Source organism: Halichoerus grypus, chromosome 3, assembly GCF_964656455.1.
Source record: "Halichoerus grypus chromosome 3, mHalGry1.hap1.1, whole genome shotgun sequence".
In the NCBI taxonomy this organism is placed as follows: Eukaryota; Metazoa; Chordata; class Mammalia; order Carnivora; family Phocidae; genus Halichoerus; species Halichoerus grypus.
Genome location: NC_135714.1, coordinates 49,934,259 through 49,946,028, shown reverse-complemented (window position 1 = coordinate 49,946,028; position 11,770 = coordinate 49,934,259). Strand labels below are relative to the sequence as shown.

The window sequence follows — 11,770 nt, the reverse complement described above, 5'->3', positions numbered from 1 at the left end:
GAATTCTTTGACATAATTGACTTTTTCATTTACTTATCTTTTAAATAAATATCAATTGGCTGTCTAACATAAGTTACATAGCTTAATTCTGAAGTAAGTCTCGACCTATTTTCAAGGAGCACCAATCCTAGTGGAGGAGATAAATGCAATGATCACAAATGTGTGCAGAGTATATGAACAGGAAGAGGGGACAGTGATTCCAAATTGAAGTTGGTTAAAAACAGCTTCCCAAAGGAAATGCCAGGCTGAATTTCAGTAGGTGAGCAAGGATTATTTATTTAGACTCAGAGAGAAGGGGATATTCCAGAAATAAAAGATAGTAATGTTGTTTGGAAATGTTGAATCACTATATTGTACACCTGAAATCAACATTATAATGTTAACCAACTGGAATTTAAAGAAAAACTTAAAAGAAAAAGCAAATGCTAAAAAAAAAAAAAAAAAAAGTAGCATGTTATACATGGGGGAAACCAAACTAATAAGGGGCTTCAGAAACATAAAAGGCAAGGCACCACATGACTAAAGACAGGTCTGAGAAATAGTCAGAGGGCATATCACAGCCACCTTTGAATGTTACGTAAAGTGCCCTACAAGTGGTAGAAAATCCTTGAAAATCATTGAGTGCTTTTAAATTGCATTTGAGAATGGTACCTTGTGGCTTTGCAAACTGAATTTGAGTAGAGAAAAGAGAAAGCAGAAAGACTGCTAAAACAGAAAAATAAAAATAAGGCTGGGGTTTCCTATGTTGTGAGGGTTCTGTGTGTGTGTTTCTGAAGAACTGATTGCTGAACGATTACCAGCACATGACTGGCTGTATCCCACTAGTGACATTCAAACACTGTGTCACTGTAATCTTAATAAATTTTCAGAAGTAAAAATAGTGTGATGTTATTCAGAAAAATCTCCCCATGCCTCATAAAACCACGTACATGCAGTACCAAATTAACTGACGAGTTGAAATCAGCAAAAAGCATGTGCCTCTTAGATTAAACTAAAATATACGTAAGTTATCAAAACTTAAAGGGCTTGCATGTATAATCTGTAAAGTAATGGCTTTCTCTATGGAAATTACTGCATTCAAGAAGGATAGAAGTTATTCACGGTCATGCTTCTCTACCCAGGGACTTCAACTCCAGTCCTGTCATTTATGTCTCCATAGTGGGAACAAGTTTCTATGTTTTCCCAGAGGTTCTCTTACATCACAACCGCTTTCAGAAATCTCTACATAAAAAAGTGTTATCAAGAAGGAAAAAAATCAGGGATTTAAAAGGCACCTACAAAATGACACATATGTATTTTGGTGTTCATCATTCATACGAATGTTTTAATACCTAAACTATATGTTTCTGTGAACAATATTTAGCATTGAAGTTCAGACATTTTAAACTTTATATAAATTGTACCATACCTACGTATCCTTTGGCAATTTGATTTTTTCACTCACATTCTGCAAGATTTGTCTTGATTACAACACAACTTATTTATTCACTTTCCTATCAATGGATCTTTAGGTTGATTCCAATACTTCTCCATTACAAACTATGCTAAATTTTTTGAAGATGTTTTCCCATGCAAATGTATGAGAGTTTATATATAGTTGATGGTAAAATGACTGTTTGATTTCTAGTGTATACACATTTGAAAATCTTACAAAGTAAAAAGAGAGTACTGATATAGAAATGAATTTTAGAGGATAAAACTGGAGAGGCTCTGGTTTTAGAGTCCAAGAACACTGGTTTTGGAGTCAGACAGATCTTAATGAAATTTCCTGTTCCATTAGTCAGATGAACTGTGTGAATTAGGGGAAAATTAGTCATTCTGGGTCTCAATGTTATCCTCTATATCATAGTTGTGAGATTAAATATGAAATTGCCTATAAAGCCTCGAGTGCAGACTCAGGTAATAAGTGTTCATTAACAGGTTAATATCATTGCTATTGCTGAAAGGTGAGCCAGAATAAGAACTGAAGAGAATAAAAATATCAATATTGGTTTCTTTCCCAAAAGCAACTTGCAAATGAGTCAACTAAAATAATTCCAGACATGGGTATGACTTCAATAATCTTTCACTAAGGAATTCTTTGTTTTATATATATATATATATATATATATATATATATATATATATATATATATATATATATATAATTATATATATATATAATTTAAGACATATATATATAATTTAAGATTTATATATATATATATAATTTAAGATTTTATTTATTTATTTGACAGAGAGAGAGATAGCGAGAGCAGGAACACAAGCAGGGGGAATGGGAGAGGGAGAAGCAGGCTTCTTGCCGAGCGGGGAGCCCGATGTGGGACTCGATCCCAGGACCCTGGGATCATGACCTGAGCCGAAGGCAGACGCTTAACGACTGAGCCACCCAGGCGCCCCGAGTTTTTTATATATATTTTTAATATTAGAAAAGGTTTATCAGAAAATTCTCACCCTGGGGGCGCCTGGGTGGCTCAGTCACTAAGCGTCTGCCTTCGACTCAGGTTATGATCCCAGGGTCCTGGGATTGAGCCCCACATCGGGCTCCCTGCTCCGCAGGAAGCCTGCTTCTCCCTCTCCCACTCCACCTGCTTGTGTTTCTGCTCTCACTATCTCTCTCTCTGTCAAATAAATAAAATCTTAAAAAAAAGAAAAAGAAAAGAAATTTCTCACCCTGAACTGGTGTAGCATGTGTCGTGGTACTATCATTTATCAAAACCCACTGGAAATAGATTTGTTTCTGAAGTGGTCCTTGCACAAAATGTATAAAAAGCAATTTCTGGTGTAAGGTTTGTGTTCCACCCCTTGACATGCCAAAGTATCCCACCAGTAGCTATGGTACCCATTTTATAGATGGGAAACTGAGGCATCAAGATGGCTGTTGCACCAGTGAGTGCACAGTGCAGTGGTTGTTAGAAGCTGCCTATCCCTGCCTGGCCCAGGTGAGAGGTTATGGGGGACAGGCTGATGGGACCGTGGGGGCAGTCTGTTTGGTGTCTTCTCCAATCCCTGAATGCGGGAAGGAAGGTGCTCAGGGAAGGACCACAGTGTAAACGGGAAGCATCTCAGGAGCTGCTGGAAGTCTGGAAAGGACAGTCTTTGGGAGAGGCCGACTCCCCCGCAAACCTAGGAGGTAGGTTAGGTGAAAGACCAGTGCTGCTGGCGAGGCAGCCTGATCTGGAGGCCTCCTGGGAGACTTCACTGTAGTGATCCTCGTGGGCAGCCAGGGTCATCTTCCAGCTGGCTGTCCGAAATTCGGTGATTTTCCGGTAGCAGTACCTGGGCCAGGGAGCTGAGGCCGCTTGGGAGCAGGAGGCCATCCCGGATCACGACCCAGTGCTCATCTCTGCCTTTTCTGTTCATCTTCTCCAGCTGCTCCCCCACGCGGTGCAGCTGCGGCACCAGGCGGTCCACCTCCTCCTCCATGCTCAGATTGTCAGGCTTGGCCCGCTAGAAGAGGCAAGAGATAGATGGGGGCCACCCGGGCCATCAGGGGTTGTTGTTCACCCTCAGTTTATCAAAGAGGTTGCAGATAAAAGTGACCTCGCCGACCCATCCCTGCAGGGACCCAGCTCACAGCGGCTCCCAGGCCTGGTATTCCTGCGGCAGCCAGTTCAGTCCCCGCCAGAAGCCTCTGACCTGCTTGCTTGCTCTCGGCCTGAACCACGTTCCACTTCTTTACTGAACACACAGTCCTGCAGAGAACGGTCCACAGTCACATCAGCCACTTTCTCCAAGTCTACAGCACCTGGATCTTTGACTGCTGTCTTCAGCAGCTGCTGAGTCTCTGCATCAAAAGATTGGATTTTATAGTCCTCTCTGCCAGGCTCCCACATGACTATCCAGCCCTGGCAGCTCTTGACTGAGCTGGGACACTAATGACAGCCCCTGCAGGATCGGCGCCACCCCACTTGCTGGGCAGGGTGCGCGTGTCCCACTTCCGGCGCTCCTGCTCCCGGAGCCCCGACCTCGCCTCGCCACCGCTAAGGTCATTTCCCGGCGCAGTGCCGGCGCCTGTTTTGTATATTTTTGTTTTCTGCTTAATTTATAAACTGAGGCTCAAAAAGGGAAAAAATAAGAAAATGAGAAAGGGACATAGAACTGACCAGTTCCATATCACTCTAAAACAACCAGTACATTGTGACTAAAATGAAAACAATGTCACTAAATCAAATTGTAACCAAGTATTATAAATCTGTAGCGTTTATGTGAATATTAAGGACATTGTTTTGGAAATGAGTAAGAAAAGAAAGATTGAGTAGGTGTGATATTTGCAAAATATTCGATAAGAAGAACTATTCTTGCTTTATATTAGCACATGCAAAATGAATTTTTGGGAGTGAACCATAAAGTGGAAGCAATATGGGACAAGCTAGGAAGTGATTATCATAACTCAGTATCTTCTTCTGCTCCCAAAATTGATCTCAAAGGTTTAGCATTCTGATAAATGCTCTCACTCATACTTCGCAGCAGTTAACCATCCCTGTGACAGGTGGTACCAACCTCACTTCCCCACAGACAACACTTCTTGGGTCATGTCAGTGTCGCCAAGCAACACCAACATCACTTGTTGGTTCTCTTTCCACACTTACAACAATGAACTGAGGGTGAAGCAAAGCTACTGTTGATAATTGGCAAGATATATTCAGGACTCAGAAACCCGCTTTCTGGATTAAGACATCCATCAATGTCTTAACCGTCCTCCCCATCTGTCTCCCATTTAAAAAAAAAAAAGTATCTGAGAGGCAAGAACTTTTGAATCTTTGATATTTAGAAACTTACGTAATTCACAGAAAATCATTTTAGTCCTTTTCCCCTGATTTCATTGTCACTGAAATTTTATATATGAATCGGCACTGTGATCCTGAAACTTCCACTTCATGTAACTTTAATTTATTATTTAATACTATTTACTACTTAATTTACTATTTAATACTATTTAATATGTTTCTATAGAAGAAATAATAAAGGAATCATAAAAATGATTAAATTTTTGTTCTACGTATGTAAATCATAAATCAAATGAGCATAGTTTTATCAAATCCCTAAGTAGTATACAGAAGAATCTCATACCCGTGCCCTATCATAGTAAATAATAACCACACACGTGCACACACACATGGACAAACATACACACAGCCATGAGAACATAGTAAAAGGTTTTCAAAAGTGTCGTGAGGCACAAAGTTTCTTTTCACAGACGGAATATATTTGAGGAACACTCTTGTTTGAAAAACCTTATTGTCATTCATATTACTGTGTTTGCTGAGAAGGTAAAATAGATTTCAGTATTTTCACCTAGTTTTAATAGCAGTAGTGCATATTATTTTTATTGAATTTTATCATGCATAAAGTATCTTTATAAATGTCATTATTTGTGATTGTCACAACAACTTGGAAGTAGGCAGTACAGGATTATTCTTCTTTATCTATAGGTAACGAACCTGGTATTTATACAGTCATGTGGCTAGTAGCCAATAGCGCTGAAATAATAATCCAGTCCCTCTGATTCTCATATCACTGTTCGTTTTCCCTTATCAAATAATCTGTTAAACTCCAGTGACCTTTAAAAATACCTCTTAAATCAAAACATATGATATTAAAAGAATGAGAAAATTCAACATGTCAAAATAAGAACATGTCAGGCACTGAATGAAACCTGGATCCAAAGATGAGTGGAATAAAATTCAAGTTCTCAGTAACTTTAAGGTCTAATAAGGGAAATCATATTTCAAGAAATAATTATAATACAACATAATTAAGGAAATATCACTATAGAGGATATGTTTCCTAGTGGCAGGAGATGAGGATTGATGCATAGCCAGATCTTAGATCATGGAAAGCGTTAGATGCCAAAGCAAGGAATTGATTTTTTTTTTTTTTTTCCTTACAGGTAATATAATACAAATGAAATGTAAGCAGGAGAGTAACAAAATAAGACTTGCATTTTGAAATTTCATATCAGCAGTAGTATAGAAAAATTGGAGGGATATGAAAGAGTTCAGAAGCTATTTTAAAAATATAGAAGAGAGGGGAGAGAGATTAAATAGATATGAAAAACACAAAAGGAGGGATTTATATAATATATAACAATTAAATATTAGAAATAATGAGTGTTTCCAGAATATTTATAGAGAAAATGGTGGATGAAGGTACCATTCAACAAAACATGAATGGATGATAAAATACAAGTCTCATGGGAAGATGTAAAGGAAAGTGTTTCATGGCATCTGACCACTCTGAGTTTGAAGGGCATAGGGACAGTGAATCACAAACCCCTAGTGAAAGCCTGAACTAGGAAGAGAATGATTACAGAGAGAATGGCTCTAATAAAAATAATTACAAATCTGAAAATCAGTTTCTAGAGTTTTTGTGTGTTTTTTTTAAGGCAGAAAGAAAGGAAAGAATTTCAGCCAGATTCCTCAAGTGCTAAAACTACTTGTAAGTTTCAAGTTAGCCATATTTTAATCTAAAGCTATCATTTAAAACACTGAATAGAACACAATGGAAAGGGGTCAGCTATTTAGGATCCTTTTTATAGGAATGTATTTGTTAAGGAGAAAGATAATTAGAAAATATAAATCAATATTTCCCTACTTCTTTGGTAGAATTAGAATTGGCTGGGGCTAATGGTGACAAATGAGAAACAGTGGATGAGACTTCCTTTACCATAAACAAGTATTTAAATTTGCAACATTTAACATTTAGAGTATGGTAAAGTAGCCGTCTATTATTGTCACTAAGATACCCAGCAAAAAATTGAAAAGGCATGAGTTATTGGATCCTTCATGACACCAATTAAGATGGATTAAATTTCGTTTTCATTCCCCATACTCCAGAATCCCAAAAGATCCAATTTATATTAGATAAATCTGTGTTTGACTATACATAAAAAGAATATCACACAATTGAAATTTTTTGCTGCCTAGATAAATAGTATACTGAATACCTTATAGTTAGCTTTTTAGATGGTAAAATGTAATTCTCTCAAAGATAGAAATATGATTGTATTCTGGGACTTTAACTGTTCAAAATAAATTTTACTTAAATAAGGATACCATTAGCTATCTATTGTAGTGGGGATAAGCTATCTCTCTGGTAAAGTTAAAATACAAAGTACTTGAAGTAGAATCAAAGCATAACCATGTAAAATACACTATATAGTGTATAAGAAATAAATCAAGTGAAGGGGAATGGCCTGCATGGGCCTATACTGAAGGGACCTATAGCCCAATGTGTTATAAGGATGACTGATTAATACAAATTGGAAACACCTCAGATTTTCTATAAATACAGGCAATGAGAAAAAGTGACATGCTAATTGGTTTCACGTCGATTGCCAAAATGACTAACATGATCAAACATATTAATATTTTCTATCTTACCAAGTTATAATGCATAGAGATGCAAATATGATTTTGTTTCAAAGCTATTGTATATCTTAATTCATATAGATGAGGAGATAAGTAACAAGGACTCTGAACTCTAATTGTACAAGATGATTTGAATAAAATTCCATTGGCTAGCTTCCCATTAATGAATTTTAAAACTACTGAAAACAGAATTTGAATTTTTCATGCAAAAACTTATCACCAGTGGTCGGAAAAATAAGCTATATTCATGGGATTTTATATAAAAAGTTTGCATAATAAAAAGTGCAAATTTGTAAATAAACTCACACACACAATTGAATTTATTGGAATCCTAGTCCCAATACTTACTAGTACTGAGTGATTAAACTATCCTACATTTCTCTAAGACTAATTTTCTCACCTGTTAAACAGGAATAATAATAATACCTTCTTTGAAAGGTAGTTATTAAATTGGAAGGTATAATATCAAGCAAGTCTCCTGGTACTTAATACACTCTCAAAACAGTCAGAAAATGCAGGAGCTTCATGTTAGACTCTTGTTCGTTGTAGACAACACACTTCCCTTCAAATAGTTTGTAACGAGCAAGTTGTATGATCCCATGATATTGCCTTTCTCTATCAGGCTTTTCCCCATGAACCCACAGGAACAAATCAATCACATTCTTCAAGATTTTGCTCAAAATTTACCTTATCAATGCTTATCCTGAATTACAAAACTCACTTTCATAATTATTGGACACTGAGGTTGGGTATTATACTTTCTAACCTAGTATTATACCTTCCCACCATTAGTGTACATCATGCTTCTTAACTTGGTCTATTGTTTTTCTTTTTTCCATAGCACTAATCTCTTTTTAACATACAATATATCTGTTCATTATATTTCTTTCTTTTTTTTTTTTTTTTTAAGATGTAGTCTGACACGAGGCTTGATCCCAAGACCCTGATCTAATGACCCCAACCAAAATCAAGTGGCTGCCACTTAACCAATTGAGCCACCGGGCACCCCTATATTTATTAATTTTTATCTACACTTCTTCCTAGAATGTAGACCATAAGTAATGAATATGAATAATATGAATGAACATAATAAAGTAGGTAATCCCTGATTCTAAAGAAGTAGATACAGTTTTCCATGAATATTGCCCAAAATAGAATAAAAAGGGAAAAAATGCCCCTATTTCAACATTTATAAACAAGCAAACAGCAGAATGATAAAAATCTCCTGGGGCAGGGGGCGGGGTGGGAGGTTGGGGGATAAAGCATACTAATCTATTTTGGAATTGTTACCTATCCAATAGCCACTTATGCATTTTACCTAACTCACTGAATTGCCTTTTATTTCTCTCTACATCATTATATTTGGAGATACTATTTAACATGTCAATCTCTTTTATCCATATAGTTGTTCAGAATACATTTTTGTTAAATAGAATATTGGAAGTATTTTCAAGACAAGAACTGGGTGTTTGAGAGCAAGATATAATGTTATAAAAGGCTTTAGTTAGTCAAATGCAGAAATTCATGTTTATCTACCTTTCCAACTCATCTGTAGGATGTAAGACCTGTAGTCTCCTTGGAGTCAATGGAATTTATTTCTTTTTAGCATAGTGATATATCTCAGATATGCATTCTCCTCATTTTAAAAGGATACCACCCTGGAATGTGCTTTGCATTTACATAATGCAGGGAAGAGGAACACTTAAAATTGTGGGGACATCTCTATTTATGACTCTTCATTATATATTGCATTTAGGATGGTTACACTTCTTATCCCGACCCTTTCACACTGGTTCAGTGTACTTTTTAGGCCTGTAAAAAAGATTAGCTTCAGCTAAACCACAGACATATTTCTTAGAGAAAAAAATGTTTCATAGAGGTCCCAGAACTGACAGATCTGAATCTCTTTATTCTCTGAAATCTAACAGAATTCGAGTTCAAAGACATGAGAATACAAAGCACAGATTGTTTTATTGAGAATAACAAAAAGTTGATCTATGTCTAGTTTATATATGATAACCACGATCACTGAAATCTAAAATAACCATTTAGACATTTTAATTTCTTGAGTTCAGTTAAATATAACCAAGTTTATTAATATATTTTACACACAACAGCTTGATTTGTTAAAAAAAAGTCAGCAATGAATGCCTACTACACACAAGGCACAGCTGCTGTTCCCAGAGAATGAAAAGTTGAGTAAGAAACAATCCTGGTCCTCAAAAAGTTTACAGTTTTAAAAACCAAAGCAAAAACTAGGTTTATAGGGAGTACAAAACAGAATTGCATAATTTTGACGGTAGAGGTTGCACGTGAAGAGACATTGAAGAATCTTTGTGATTTTGCTGAATGACACAAAGGGTTTCTAGCTCGAGTAAACAACACAGAAAAGGCATATAGGCATGTAGTTGCTCAGATTATTAGAGGATTTCATGGGAGATTGTTTTGAACGGAACTTTAGTGTCATGAGACGATCTATAGGTAAGAAAAAGTTGGTAAAAGAAAACTGAGAGAATTGTTTAAAGCCATATATTTTCTTAATCTTAAATGACAAACTTAAGAAAATAGATTTTACTGTATTTGCAATGAAAATTTTGAAAGCATTTGAACAGTCATTATTTAGAAAGATATTAATTATTTTAGACAGAAATGTAATGATTAGAGACTGGAGTATTAATTAAAATTTAAAATGAGGCTTTCTGTTCCTCCCTGTTTGACAGACAGCTGCATCTTCTGGTGCAGTGCCAGCCACATCCCTGAGACATGATGGTGAAGATCGGAGTAAACAGATTTGGCCGTACTGGGCTCCTAGTCACCAGAGCTGCTTTTAACTCTGGCAAAATGGACACTGTCACCATCAATGATCCCTTCATTGACCTGAACTACATGGTCTACACATTCCAGTATGATTCCACTAATGGCAAATTCAACCACACAGTCAAGGCTGAAAAGGGGAAATCTGTCATCAATGGAAAACCCTCTGCATCTTCCAGGAACAAGATCCAGCCAAATCAAATGGGGTGATACTGGTGCTGAATATGATGTTGAATCCACTAGGGTCTTCACCAGCATGGAGATGGCTAGGGCTCACTAGAAGGGTAAGCCCAAGAGGGTCATCATGTCTGCCCCTTCTGCTGATGCCCCCATGTTTGTGATGAGTGTGAACCATGAGAAGTATGACAACTCCCTCAAGATTGTCAGCAATGCTTCCTGCACCACCAACTGCTTGGCCCCTCCAGCCAACGTCATCTATGACAACTTTGGCATTGTGGAGGGACTCATGACCACAGTCCATGTCATCACTACCACCCAAAAGACCATGGACACCGCTTCTGGGAAGTTGTGGTGTGATGGCTGAGGGGCCACACAGAACATCAATCCTGCTTCTACTGCCACCACCAAGGCTATAGGCAAGATCATCCCTGAGCTGAATGGGAAGCTTACTGGCATGGCCTTTCTGTCCCTATCCCCAATGTGTCAGTCATGGATCTGACCTGCTGTCTAAAGAAAGCTGCCAAATATGATGACATCAAGAAAGTGGTGAAGCAGGCATCAGAAGGCCCGCTCCAGGGCATGCTGGGCTACATTGAGGACCAGGTTGTCTCCTGTGATTTTAACAGTGACACCCACTCTTCCACCTTCTATGCTGGGGCTGACATTGCTCTTGATGACCACTTTATCAAGCTCATTTCCCGGTGTGACAATGAATTTGGCTATAGCAACTGGGTGGTGGACCTTTTGGTCCACATGGCCTCCAAGGAGTAAGAGGTCCCTGGACCACCAGTCCCAGAGAGAGGAAGAGGAAGAGAGAGACCTACAGCTGCTGGGGAGTCCTTGCCACAACTCATCCCCCAACACACTGACAATCTCCCAACCTCTACCCAGTTTCCATCCCAGACCCCTTGAAGAAGGGAGGGGGTCAGGGGCCCCTCCCTTGTTTTATACCATCATACTGTACCCAGCCTAAATAAATAAATAAAATTTAAAATGAATGACATTACTTCATCATTACCTACATCAGGGTAGTGCCAGTGATGATGATGTCACATTTTTCATCATTGACACTCTTACTTATTATTTACTCATTAAATTATAGCCATTGAGTGATATTCTTAGTACATAAACCTGTCACTGAAATCATCTTGAAGATACTGCATTCCTGATTTCAGGAAACTAGAGACATAATTTGGGTAAATACTCATGCAAGGCAATGACATTGAGCCATTAACCTAGTTAGTGCTAAAGACAGTAAAATCCCCAAATAGGTTAGGTAAAGCTGTATATGAATGGACTAAGAACAGAGGGTTTTTCAACTGGAATAACAGTAATTTTTAATGAGAGTATACAGATCTGCAGGATGAAATCAGAGTTAAAATCCATTTATTGAAAAATATCTT

General features: G+C 37.6%; 2 pseudogenes; one reads left to right on the top strand and one right to left on the bottom strand.

Annotated features, from left to right (window-relative positions):
- Positions 1 to 3,065: 3,065 nt before the first annotated feature.
- On the bottom strand, positions 3,066 to 3,836 carry LOC118527341 (MIF4G domain-containing protein pseudogene; annotated as a pseudogene).
- Positions 3,837 to 10,139: 6,303 nt separating this feature from the next.
- LOC118527340 (glyceraldehyde-3-phosphate dehydrogenase pseudogene) lies at positions 10,140 to 11,138 on the top strand (annotated as a pseudogene).
- The last annotated feature ends 632 nt before the right edge of the window (positions 11,139 to 11,770 follow it).